This window comes from Myxine glutinosa, chromosome 7 (assembly GCF_964187855.1).
Source record: "Myxine glutinosa chromosome 7, kmMyxGlut1.1, whole genome shotgun sequence".
NCBI lineage: Eukaryota > Metazoa > Chordata > Myxini > Myxiniformes > Myxinidae > Myxine > Myxine glutinosa.
Window position 1 is genome coordinate 24,779,669 of NC_136267.1, and position 12,782 is coordinate 24,792,450.

Sequence of the window (12,782 nt, forward strand, 5' to 3'; positions counted from 1 at the left end):
AAGCAAAGTGCAATTGACTGATGTGCAAGATCGGGCTCGGGGGATTCGCACTCCGGACCCTCCGGGTTTCCTCGCACGGAATTGGGTCGAAAACGAATATTCGTTAAATCGTACGACTTGCGATAAAATGATGGCGCGATGAAAGAGTGCTCGGTGTTTACCGTGTAAGCACGCAGGTGTCGCTTCTATTTGAGTTTTAAAAGGCCAGATAAACAACGCCATCGGATGGTTAAAAGGGAGAGCAGAGATTAGACATCCTCCGTCCACCTCCATCATTCATAGGAGGAGGTGATTAAGATTGGCCCTTCAATTTTGGGGCATTAAGAGGTAACAACATAATTAATCAGTGTCCCATTATTCGACCACTGTACACTTAACTGCAAGTGAGCAGGCCTGCATCAGGGCAGATCCAGGATTTTCGCCTCATCTGGGATTTTAACTTCATCTGTGATTTTGACTGCATCTAGCATTTTCACCTGATATGGAATTTTAACCTCATGACAGCATTTTAACCTGATCCAGGATTTTCACTTGATTCAGGCCGGCATTCCATCATAAACATGCATTCCATCACACACACACACACACACACACACACACACACACGGCCTGCATGGGTCTCTGCTGATTATACACTGTCCGGTTTTGTTGTGTCAGACTTCCATTGGCTTTCTTTGTGTCGAGTGTTAAATTAATTAATGAGGTTTAAGCAAGCCCATACATGCCTCCCGAAAAAAATAGTTACGTAATTTTTGACGGTGCCTCATGTGCATCAAATATGCGTGTCCCAATTGGCCGTTAAGTGAGGAGCGAGGGGTTGGAGAGCGAGGAGCTAGGGGCTGGAGAGTGAGGAGCGAGGGGTTGGAGAGCGAGGAGCGAGGAGTTGGAGAGTGAGGAGCAAGGAGCTGGAGAGCGAAGAGTTGGAGAGCGAGGAGCGAGGGGTTGGAGAGCGAGGAGCGAGGGGTTGGAGAGTGAGGAGCTAGGGGTTGGAGAGCAAGGAGCGAGGGGTTGGAGAGCTAGGGGTTGGAGAGCGAGGAGCTAGGGGCTGGAGAGTGAGGAGCGAGGGGTTGGAGAGCGAGTCTCGAGGGGTTGGAGAGCGAGGAGCGAGGGGTGGAGAGCGAGGAGCTAGGGGTTGGAGAGCGAGGAGCGAGGGGTTGGAGAGCGAGGAGCTAAGGGTTCGAGGGTGAGGAGCTAGGTGTTGGAGAGTGAGGAGTCAGGGGTTGGAGAGCGAGGAGCGAGGGGTTGGAGAGCGAAGAGCGAGGGGTTGGAGAGCGAGGAGCGAGGGGTTGGAGAGCGAGGAGCGAGGGGTTGGAGAGCGAGGAGCGAGGGGTTGGAGAGCGAGAAGGGAGGGGTTGGAGAGTGAGGAGCAAGGAGTTGGAGAGTGAGGGCCGATTGGAGCGGAGAGTGAGGAGCGATTGGAGAGGAGAGTGAGGAGTGATTGGAGAGGAGAGTGATGAGTGATTGGAGGGGAGTGCGAGGAATTGGAGAGGAGTGTGAGGGATTGGAGAGGAGTGTGAGGGATTGGAGAGGAGTGTGAGGGATTGGAGAGGAGTGTGAGGGATTGGAGAGGAGTGTGAGGAAGTATTGGAGAGGAGTGTGAGGAAGTATTGGAGAGGAGTGTGAGGAGGTATTGGAGGAGAGTGTGAGGATGTATTGGAGGGGAGTTTGAGGAGGAGTGGGATTGGAGAGGCATGAGGGTGGAGAGAGGAGAGTGTCGGGTGGAGAGGAGTGAGGGGTCACATATTATGTGAAATAAATAAATTGTGTTCATTACACCATTTCTGGATCTGATGAATTGCCAGTAACCATTTTGTAAAATTTAATGTGCAGCATCTAAATCAAGATGTCCAAATGTCACACACGTCCATGCCGGTGGGATTCCCATGGGTGACCCCACTAGTATATATATATATTGCATAGAAAAGGAGGGGGGGGGGGTCCATAGCCAGAGTGTGGTAAGTGTCGTATATTCCGTATGTTTCGAGTAGCGGTTAGATTGCCATGACAGGGACCTATCAGGTTAAGTCGTTTGTTGCATGTGATGCTGAGGAGGCAGTGTATGTAATTTACAGACAGTTTAGACCTTAATTTGTGGGCGGGAACACCTCATGTGGTAGGCTTGGCTAATGGGCAAAAGCATCTCATGAGAGAGACACACATCTGTCTGGCCATCACGATCCGTCTGATTTTAACCTGATGACGGAATTTTAACTTGGGATTGACCCAAGTTGGGATCACCCTGTGTTTGTGGAGCATGGAGGGAGAAGACGCAAAGCAGACCAGGAGGCGATCGCAAAAAGAACAAAGGGGTCCACAATGCCTGGTTTAGGAGACGAATCATCGCTGGCATTGCACACCAAACACCATCTTCATCATGCTCGTTTTGGCTCTTGGGAGCTATTATCTCGCACCTGTTTCCCAAAGCGATCTCTTTTGAGTCTGGCATCCATCAGAAAATGGGAAGTCTTGCCTACAATTGTTTTGTTGCATGAGTGTGATCTGTGGAGCCAAGTGGGTTAGGAATTCCTTTTTTCCAATCATTGTACATAAGTTTGAATATTGCCTTTTACCTCTTTGTGTGTGTGCATTTGCGTTGCTTGGTTCATTTGTTTCTGTCTATAGCATCGTGTTGCCCTCTTCCGTGTTTACTTTATAAATAAATCCTTTAAAAGGTAAGAAAAGGTGTTTCAGCCATATGTTTTTGTGTGCGTTTGCCACCATTATTTTAGCCCAATTGAATGAACCAATGAGAACAGTAAAGTCAGAATCAATTAATTGAACACAGTGCAATAAAAGATCGTATGGTACATTTCCTGAAACTATGGTCTCGGCGCTGAGGTTTTTGTGTTAATGGGAGCTGCAGACGTGACTATATATATATATATATATATATATATATATATATATATATATATATATTGTTACGGACACGGTTTTTGGATGTTATTTTACCGAGCGGTGGTGTATTTAACCGCGTCCGAACAGTTACTCCCCGATTAGAACCCGATTCCAACCGAACGTTGACTAATCGCGCTACAGATATTCAATTGGGAAACCTCTAAAGCGACCGAAAGAGAAGAAGAGAGAAGAAAGACAGAGTTTGGGGGAAGAACAGATTTATTATACACACACAAGCAATATTTTAGAGCGACCAATATTATTTACAGCAATAGATGGAAAAGAGCAGTCACACAGTGCATTGTTAACTTATTCTATTTCATTTACTTAATCCCCAAGACAAACGAGTAGGACAGGACGTTCACACTCACACGATGGATATTGCAGGCAGGTAATGGCTCGAGGTTGATTGCTTGAGAGGAAGGCAAGGTCGGAGGCCGCAGCACCCCTCGCGGTTTTGGCGGGAAAACCTCCGTCGCGTATCCGCGGCCGTCACGCGCTGGCTCGGCACACCTGCTCCTCTTCCTGGGGTGGAGCCGTCTCCCTCCGTTCAGCGCGTCTCTCCAACGACAGGGGGTATTGCAGGCAGGCAGGTAGGTAGGTAGGTAGGTAGGGCTTGCGGTGGATTGCGCTCCTCTTCCAGGTCATCCCCCAGCGTATCTCTCCAGGCCTCTCTTTGGTGCAGCCTCGTTGCTCCTCTCCAGCTCATCTCCAGTCATCTCTCATCTGCACTCGTAAAGCAGTCCCCTGCAGTCGCTTTTATCACCTCCAGCGAAATCAAGCCGCCGACTCCGAGGGCGCGCCTACCGGGTCACTCACCGCGGTGTTGATTGGCTGTTAGGGCTGGTTCACTCCTTGCTTCTTATGACGAGGTGGAGACACGCCTTTCTTCCCCAACCTTACCTCGTGGCCAATGGTGGTTTGAAGAAAACCAGCCAAAATGCGGAAGGCAATTGGAAGGGAGGTTTTGGGGAAATTGGAAGGGCCTACGCTTATTTTGTTTGATACAATGCAAAGTCAATCTAGTGGAAAACACATACTTAGCCTACATGGAATAAGGAAATACACTATTTAAAAGATATATCGTGACCTGCGTGTATGTTCTATGAAATTAATTAGGAGGACGGCTGCGACCATTATTTACATTACCAGGATGTTACCATACCAAAACCATACTCTTCACATCCGTTACCCTTCCTCCAAAATTGTTACACTCCTCAAAACCCGTTACACTTCTCAAAACCCGTTACACTTCTCAAAATCGTTACACTGCACCCTCCTTTCTTCAGGCACGTCCTCGGGCCTACTAGACTTAACTGAGTGTGACATGTAGGTGTAATTCCCTCTACAATTAACCTGACCCTGAGTGTGACAATTTTAAAACACAAATAAGTATGTCCCCCTATTGCATTGCATCCTGTCTAACAGACTCAAGCCCACAGCTAACCGAATTACGGAATTATTCTGAAACTATACATTTACGGTGGGGAGCATTATTTACAATGACGTGATTTCTTATTTACAACGCAACCCAGGACCTGTGTGTTTTTTTCTTTTCTTTTTAGGGAACAAGAGAAAGAAATTCCTGTTGGGAGGGAGGAGACAGCACGCATTGCATCGATGCACCAGTACCAATACCACCAAAGCACCCAAAAGCACCCAAACACCAACCGGTGCGGTTACCATGGTTCATAATAAACACAACAAAACAACTGGTGGTGGTCTTCTCCTTCTCTGCTGGGCCGATGTTCTTCCCGACGTCTTCTGGCTTCATGCGGCCTATTTGGACATACTAAAAAAAACACAACTTGTGTCCATTTTTATTTAGGGCCTCAGGGGCCAACTAAGGGTGGTCCACCTGTTTGGCATAGGTGCCACCTTACCGAGGTCCGCAAGCAAGATTCCCTGGCCACTATGGCCGGTTTCCAACAGAGGTGCCCTGCCCCAGAACCTGGGGTCCATCAAGTGGTACTTGGCCGCCGAACAGCGGTCCATAAAGTGGTACATCAACGCAATGCGTGCTGGTTCTGGGAATCTCGGGCGCACAATGGCCACCTCACGCACGCTCCCCTCGGCACCCAATGGCGCACAGGTCATGTGGGAGACAAAAGAAAGACAATTGAGCGAGGGGTAAGGTCACAAGGGTACACGTCAAACAAGGCAATGCAAGGTGAAATGCGTACGGAGGGCGAAGTGAGAAAGCTCGTCCCTACCGTACGTCACCCCCCTGTCACCTACACTACCCTTGCTCTTACCCCATATTTACAAAATCTACCCATTTACAAATTCGTCACTACTGTCACGTCTTCCCCATATTTCCCTTATACCAAATTCGTCACCACAATCCCTCTACTTCAAAATTTGCCATCACCAAATTCATCATCAATCCTCATAAGGAGGCAGAGATGGAACATCAAAGCACAATGTCACACCCACGTCATGATGCGTCTCACAATCCAAACATTTGCATCATAAAAAATAATCAAAACATGGCATGGTGTGGAGTACCTGTCACCTCAGGTGAGTGGATGCAGATGGTGTGAGGAGATCCTTCATCCTAACTATCCTCTAAATGATTTTAACACACTTTACACTACCCGGGGTCTTTCCCTGCCAATTCATTGGCCAACTTACACTATGGGTTCTAATAACCAATTCCCATTGGCCAAACTGTGGTGCTCCTCAATTTTGGGGTCTCACTCCCCCGATTCATCTCCCGGTGCTCTAGCACAATTTCTGGGCTGCGACGTGTACCTCTCCCAACAGGTCTACCCACCTGCACACCTCCACCACTGTAGTTGCCACCCGAGCTTACCTAGCTCCTCACCCTAACCTATCTAACTGGGGGCAGCCCCTCTCCTGGCTCTGTCACCCCTTGGTGCCCTTTGGCACTGGGCTACCCGGGTCCGTCCTCCGGATCCTCGGGCCCCATCCACACAACTACTACCGGCTCCCAGAGCCCACCTGCGGCCTCACCTGGCCGACATCCTTACAGTGGTGGAGTGCCCAAACCAACTACACACACTAACAGGCTACACGCCCAGCCATTTCCACAACACCAACGCACCCATCCACATACCATTCTGTCACCCGCACCACAGATGCCAATATCCAACTACAATTTACCTATACCCTCTACCTAACACTTACACTACCCGCCCCGGGTATCCGTGATGGGGGTCCACTCTTCCCCCATTCACACCTTCGCACCATCCACTCCACTCCACAATTTCCACCATACTCACTCCACGACCATCCATTCCAATACTCCAGATATTCCACACTACCATTTATTCCACACAGCCACATACACCTGTTCTTCATTCACCTGTCGTTGCACACCTGTGCAATCATACCTGGTGCCACCTGCACCCTCCTTTCTTCCTGGACCATTTGGTCAACACAACACGCAATCACCACTACTCCCTCATACACTGCTCCACACACCTGTTCAGTTGCACACCTGTGCAATCACACCTGTTCCATTCTTCCACACACGGCATCATCTCAGCTAACTCCTCCCCTCTGAAACTTGCGCTTCCCAGTCGTCCCTTTAAACTATTGCGCTCCCACGTCATTATCAACCACACTAACCTACCTGCGTCCCCACTACAGGTATCAGTCACTAACTAACCTTATCGTTACCTAAGGTCATCTTCGCTAGATCCCTATCATTATCCAAGCCCTCCCTGGCTCGTTTTCACTGCCATAAACCCCATAATCTATAGCGCATTTGCCCCCACCTGTGAGGGATGGTGGATTTGCCATCCCACCACATCGGGGGTCTCTCACTACCAATTTCGCTCGTCCAAATCCAACAATTCAAAAATTTTCCATTTACTGCCAATTCTATTCACTTTTCTAAATTTCGTTTCAAATCACTACTATCACTATCACCATCACCCGTCTACTTATTACATCCTCTCGGTGCGCCAATTCACATCACCCGTCTACTTATTACATCCTCTCGGTGCGCCAATTCACATCTACAGCCCGGCTTCGTACAGCCGAGCAATGAACGCGGGTCGTTTTTTTTTTTTTTTTTTTTGCCAGCGGCTGGATACGTCCCGCATTCGGGGCAGGGACGGAGGCTTACCCGGGCCGAGATCCCATGCACCACTTCGGCGTGGAGCCATCCAATGTCCCGATCTCGACCTGCCGGCACGTCTCAATAGAAAGTGGTCGCCATGACGACCCTTCCTCTCGAGCTGCCCGCTCCGCCTTGTGGAGCCCGGACGCGGCCGCTCCACGCGAGGCCCAGCGTGGATCGCGCACGGCGGTCCTTTCGAACCCGCCGTGGCTCGGATCTCCGCTGGTTCTCGCGGCACGCGAAGCCCGGCACGCACCGAGGGCCCGATCCGGCTAAAAGTCGACCTAACCTTTAACCCGGTTACCGTCGACGCTTCACCTGCAGGCTTACATGCATACGCTACCTCTTTCTTGCTCATACATGCAGCCGTTCCCATTCTCCTCGTACCTTTTCTTTCACACCTCGGTACACTCACTCCGCTCACCGACTTGGTCACACACCTGACCACCGAACACTTTGGCACACATTCGTTGCTCGCACACCTCACCAATACACCGCTTCGCGCCCCCTCCTCGGTCACCTCCTTTGTGACAATCACAGGTGTGCTCTCACCCGCACACCCAACCACGTGTCTCACTACCAATTCCAGCGTGCATTCCCACTCACGCTCTACCATTCCAGGTGTGCATCCTTCCATCCCAGGTGTACATCCTCGCTCACCTATCACAACCAGCTCACGCTCCGTTTCACTCTCACTACTCTCACCTCCACTCTCAGTCGCGCACTCACCCTTACTCTTGACAGCATGCGCTTTCCCCATGCACCCGTCCGTTACACACCTTTCTCGCGCATCCTCCCGCGCACACTTTTTCGTTACTTCCTCCGTAACACTCACCACACCACGCTTCCCTGTGCTCCCTCGCACACGCGCTTTGACCAATTCACTCTTGACGGCACACTCACTCCTCGGCGTGCACTTTTTCCTCACACACCCCATGGTCGGACATTCTCGCACACCCCTTTTTTCGCACACCTGTCCTGTCACACACCTCACCCACGGCCTTTCACGAACACCCGGATCCAAACCAATCCCCAAGCCGACTGAATCTCCCCTCACATCATGTACATTGCCACTCACCTCCGTACCTCGTCGCACCTTCTCTGCCACCTGCAAACTTTTTATTTGGTTAGTGAGCACCGCATCATGATTTGAACACAGACCTTGTACACATTCCATCACCTCCTCCCGGATTTCTCTCTTAGTTTCTGTCCGTCCCTTCTTAATTTCACTCACCTCTTCTCCCACTTCCTCTAATTTTTGTTTAACCTCTTTTATTTCCCGGTGCGTCTCCTCAAGTTCGTCCTCTAAGGCTACCGTGACCGTTTCTACGTGCGTCCTTACCTCCCGGTCCTTCGTCTCCATTGCTTCTGTCACCTCTTCCACCCTCATTGTCAGTTCCTCCCGTACCATCTGACATTGCCTCTGCGTCGCTATTAATTCGTTTTTAATTTCTTTTTGTGTCGCCTTTAACCCTCCTAGTACCGCCGTGTTCTTTTGAACCTGCTCCACTAACTTAGTTTGTCCCTCTGTCAGCTGCTCCACCTCCTCCGTCAGATCTTCTATTCCCCCCTGTAACTTTGCCGTATTATTTCTCACCTCTTTCTCTATACGCTTTTCGCCTCGCTTTACCTCCTCGCGCAGCCCCGAGACCTCCTCACTCATCCCTCTTCGTATTTCCTCCATCTGGTTCCCCATCTGTTCGATTTCCCGGGCGGATTGTTCCCCCATTTCCCGCAATTTGTCCTCCATCCTATTTTCTAACCCCATTAACCCATTTTTCACCCCCTCTAACTGATTCTCTTGAGCGGCCATTCTGTTTTCTACCCCCATTAACCCATTTTTCACCCCTTCTATCCCATTGTCTAATCCCTCAAATTTCTTGTCTAACTCCTTAAAATTATTGTCTAACCCCTCAAATTTCTTGTCTAACTCCTTAAAATTATTGTCTAACCCCTCAAATTTCTTGTCTAACTCCTTAAAATTATTGTCTAACCCCTCACCGGTACCCCTCGCTTCGTCCCTCATTACCCCCATCATTCTGCTTTCCATTTTCGCACTATCAGCCCTTGCTTCGTCCCTCATTTTGTCCATAAGGGCACCGATTTGTAGCAACAAAAGGTCCGAATCCAACGGCGGCGCTGCTACTGTCGCGGGCGTGGCAAAATTTGGTGCCGCTACACCCACGTGCGCGAGGACGCCATTTTGCACGCCTGCTACTCCCTCAACCGCCTCCTCATTGCTCTCCTCCTCCCTTTCTTCCACATACATTTCCCCTGGTTCCTGGGTTACCCCTAACCCGTCTATCTCCCCCACCGACATCCGATCGCCTTGATTGTCCATGGCGCGATCTCAAAATTCGGGTTTTATAAAACAACACAATTTTGGCAGCTCGTAATTTTGACCAAGATTTTTTTTTTTTAAATTTGGGCCTAACAAATTTAGTCCCGGGTCCGAATCCGACTCCTCGACACCAATTGTTACGGACACGGTTTTTGGATGTTATTTTACCGAGCGGTGGTGTATTTAACCGCGTCCGAACAGTTACTCCCCGATTAGAACCCGATTCCAACCGAACGTTGACTAATCGCGCTACAGATATTCAATTGGGAAACCTCTAAAGCGACCGAAAGAGAAGAAGAGAGAAGAAAGACAGAGTTTGGGGGAAGAACAGATTTATTATACACACACAAGCAATATTTTAGAGCGACCAATATTATTTACAGCAATAGATGGAAAAGAGCAGTCACACAGTGCATTGTTAACTTATTCTATTTCATTTACTTAATCCCCAAGACAAACGAGTAGGACAGGACGTTCACACTCACACGATGGATATTGCAGGCAGGTAATGGCTCGAGGTTGATTGCTTGAGAGGAAGGCAAGGTCGGAGGCCGCAGCACCCCTCGCGGTTTTGGCGGGAAAACCTCCGTCGCGTATCCGCGGCCGTCACGCGCTGGCTCGGCACACCTGCTCCTCTTCCTGGGGTGGAGCCGTCTCCCTCCGTTCAGCGCGTCTCTCCAACGACAGGGGGTATTGCAGGCAGGCAGGTAGGTAGGTAGGTAGGTAGGGCTTGCGGTGGATTGCGCTCCTCTTCCAGGTCATCCCCCAGCGTATCTCTCCAGGCCTCTCTTTGGTGCAGCCTCGTTGCTCCTCTCCAGCTCATCTCCAGTCATCTCTCATCTGCACTCGTAAAGCAGTCCCCTGCAGTCGCTTTTATCACCTCCAGCGAAATCAAGCCGCCGACTCCGAGGGCGCGCCTACCGGGTCACTCACCGCGGTGTTGATTGGCTGTTAGGGCTGGTTCACTCCTTGCTTCTTATGACGAGGTGGAGACACGCCTTTCTTCCCCAACCTTACCTCGTGGCCAATGGTGGTTTGAAGAAAACCAGCCAAAATGCGGAAGGCAATTGGAAGGGAGGTTTTGGGGAAATTGGAAGGGCCTACGCTTATTTTGTTTGATACAATGCAAAGTCAATCTAGTGGAAAACACATACTTAGCCTACATGGAATAAGGAAATACACTATTTAAAAGATATATCGTGACCTGCGTGTATGTTCTATGAAATTAATTAGGAGGACGGCTGCGACCATTATTTACATTACCAGGATGTTACCATACCAAAACCATACTCTTCACATCCGTTACCCTTCCTCCAAAATTGTTACACTCCTCAAAACCCGTTACACTTCTCAAAACCCGTTACACTTCTCAAAATCGTTACAATATATATATATATATATATATATATATATATATATATTGTTGCGGTACGAGGGGCTGCTGCGGTGAGAGCGTCTAATCCTAACCACTAGACCACACCTTATTCAATTGCGTGCCGAGCGGTTTTGCACGGTGTGGAAAGCGGCGTTACCCCACGAGATTTATGGACCTGAGTCTAGCCAAATTCGGTCCCGGATGATGCTAGGCCAATGGAGAAAATACGTACCGAACAGGTTGGAAGTAGGAACAAAATGTACAGCCTTTTATTTGGAAGGCACAGAGAAACAGAGATGAAGATTTACCTTAACCATTCTTACCAATCCTAAGAAACCCCACTGGCACCTTCACACTCTGACACACACTCATGGAATAGCACTCTGGTTAAAGGGCGTACCGATGTATGTGCTGGGATTCCTTGCTGGTGAGCACGTGGTCTGGTGTGTGCGGCTCGCAGTTCGATGAAGTCAGGTCCGCCGGGACGAACCGCCGCCTCGAAGTTGGCACAGACGAACTTCGCACAGGTAGATGAACTTCAGCGCAGATGAGTCGTGTAGAAAATGCCAACGCTTGCGGGTCAGCCAGATGGCGCAAAAGATCGGCGCAGATGCGATGGTTGTCGGGCGTCGAACAAAGGCCAAACACGTGTCGTGGGAGATATGAAAAAGCAAGCGAGGTCTCGTCCTGGGCGTGGCGAAAGGGGCAAGAGCTCAGGTATGTCCTCCGTCAAGTCCCATAAAGCAAGAGGATGATAATGCCTGCGCGTGGGCTATTATCAGAACTGGTCCCGCCCTTCAAAATGTTCCAGAGCCTCCCATTGGCTGAGGCTTGTCGCATCATGGCGACGGGTTCCCGGCTCGCCATTGGTCACGTGGGCCGTGCTTTTGGCCATGCCTTTCTGCACATCTGGTGTTATGGCTTCCCTTAACCAACCAAGGTTCGACATCCTGCCTAACTCAACGCATATTTGGTCTTTTTTTACGACTCAATGGGAAAGGGCTAATCTTTACATTCAATAAGACATAACTGACTACTGCAGGCTACATGCTGTTGTGCAAATTGACTATAGGGAGTTTGCCTTTATGGCACAATCCCAACAATATATATATAAATATATATATTGTTGTGGATTTGAGAATTGCTGTGTTTTTTTTTATTGTTGTGTCATGAGAATTGTTGTAAATATCACCCTCCGTGTTGTGTGTAAAGGTCAAAGGTCGTCCTCCTAGTTAAGCCATGAACATGCACGTAGCAAATCATATATCCTTCTAAACAGTTATCTCCTTAGTCTATGTAGTTGAAGGCTCTGTTCCCACTAGTTAACACTGCATTGCATCAAATTGAAATAAGATAAATTCCCTTTCATTCCCATTCCCAAAACCTCCATTTCCAACTGCGTCATTGCCATTCGCATTGCCAACTACATTTGCCGCCATCACCCGAGGTAATCTCGGAGAAGAAAGGCGTGTCTCCACCTCGTTATAGAGGGGAGGAGTGAGCCAGCCCCGAACAACCAACCAAGTACAAGGGGTTTGGCTTGAGAGGGTGGAGAGAGAACGCTCGGGGAGGTTCGCGAAGGTTCGAGGGTGTGGCCTATATAACCCGCGGCCCCGACGCCCCCACGAGAGATGAGTAGAGGAGCCCCACGAGCAGTTCTGCAGAGAGAGAACCCGTCACGCAACGCCCCCACGAGAGAGATGCGGCAGATGGGAGATGAGCTTTGAGTCCACCACGCAGCTTTGAATCCACCACGCAGCTTTGAATCCACCACGCAGCTTTGAGACCACGCAGCTTCGACCCGCTGCTACGCGGGAACCAGATTGCAGTGGCATCGGTGGCCGTCGAGGTCCAGCCCGACGTCCCGTGCGGGATCAAGCTCCAGCCAGCGTCCAGCTGAACCTTCCTCTCCTTCCAGCCATTCGTTCCTGCTTCCATTCCCCATTCGTGTGAGTTTGATTGTCGTCTGTTTTGTGTGTCTTGTCCTGGGTTAAGTAAGACTGTTTATAGGTAAGCTAAATATTTGCACTGTGTCTTCTGGTTCTTCCATCCTTCTGTATTTATTTTATTATCCTTCC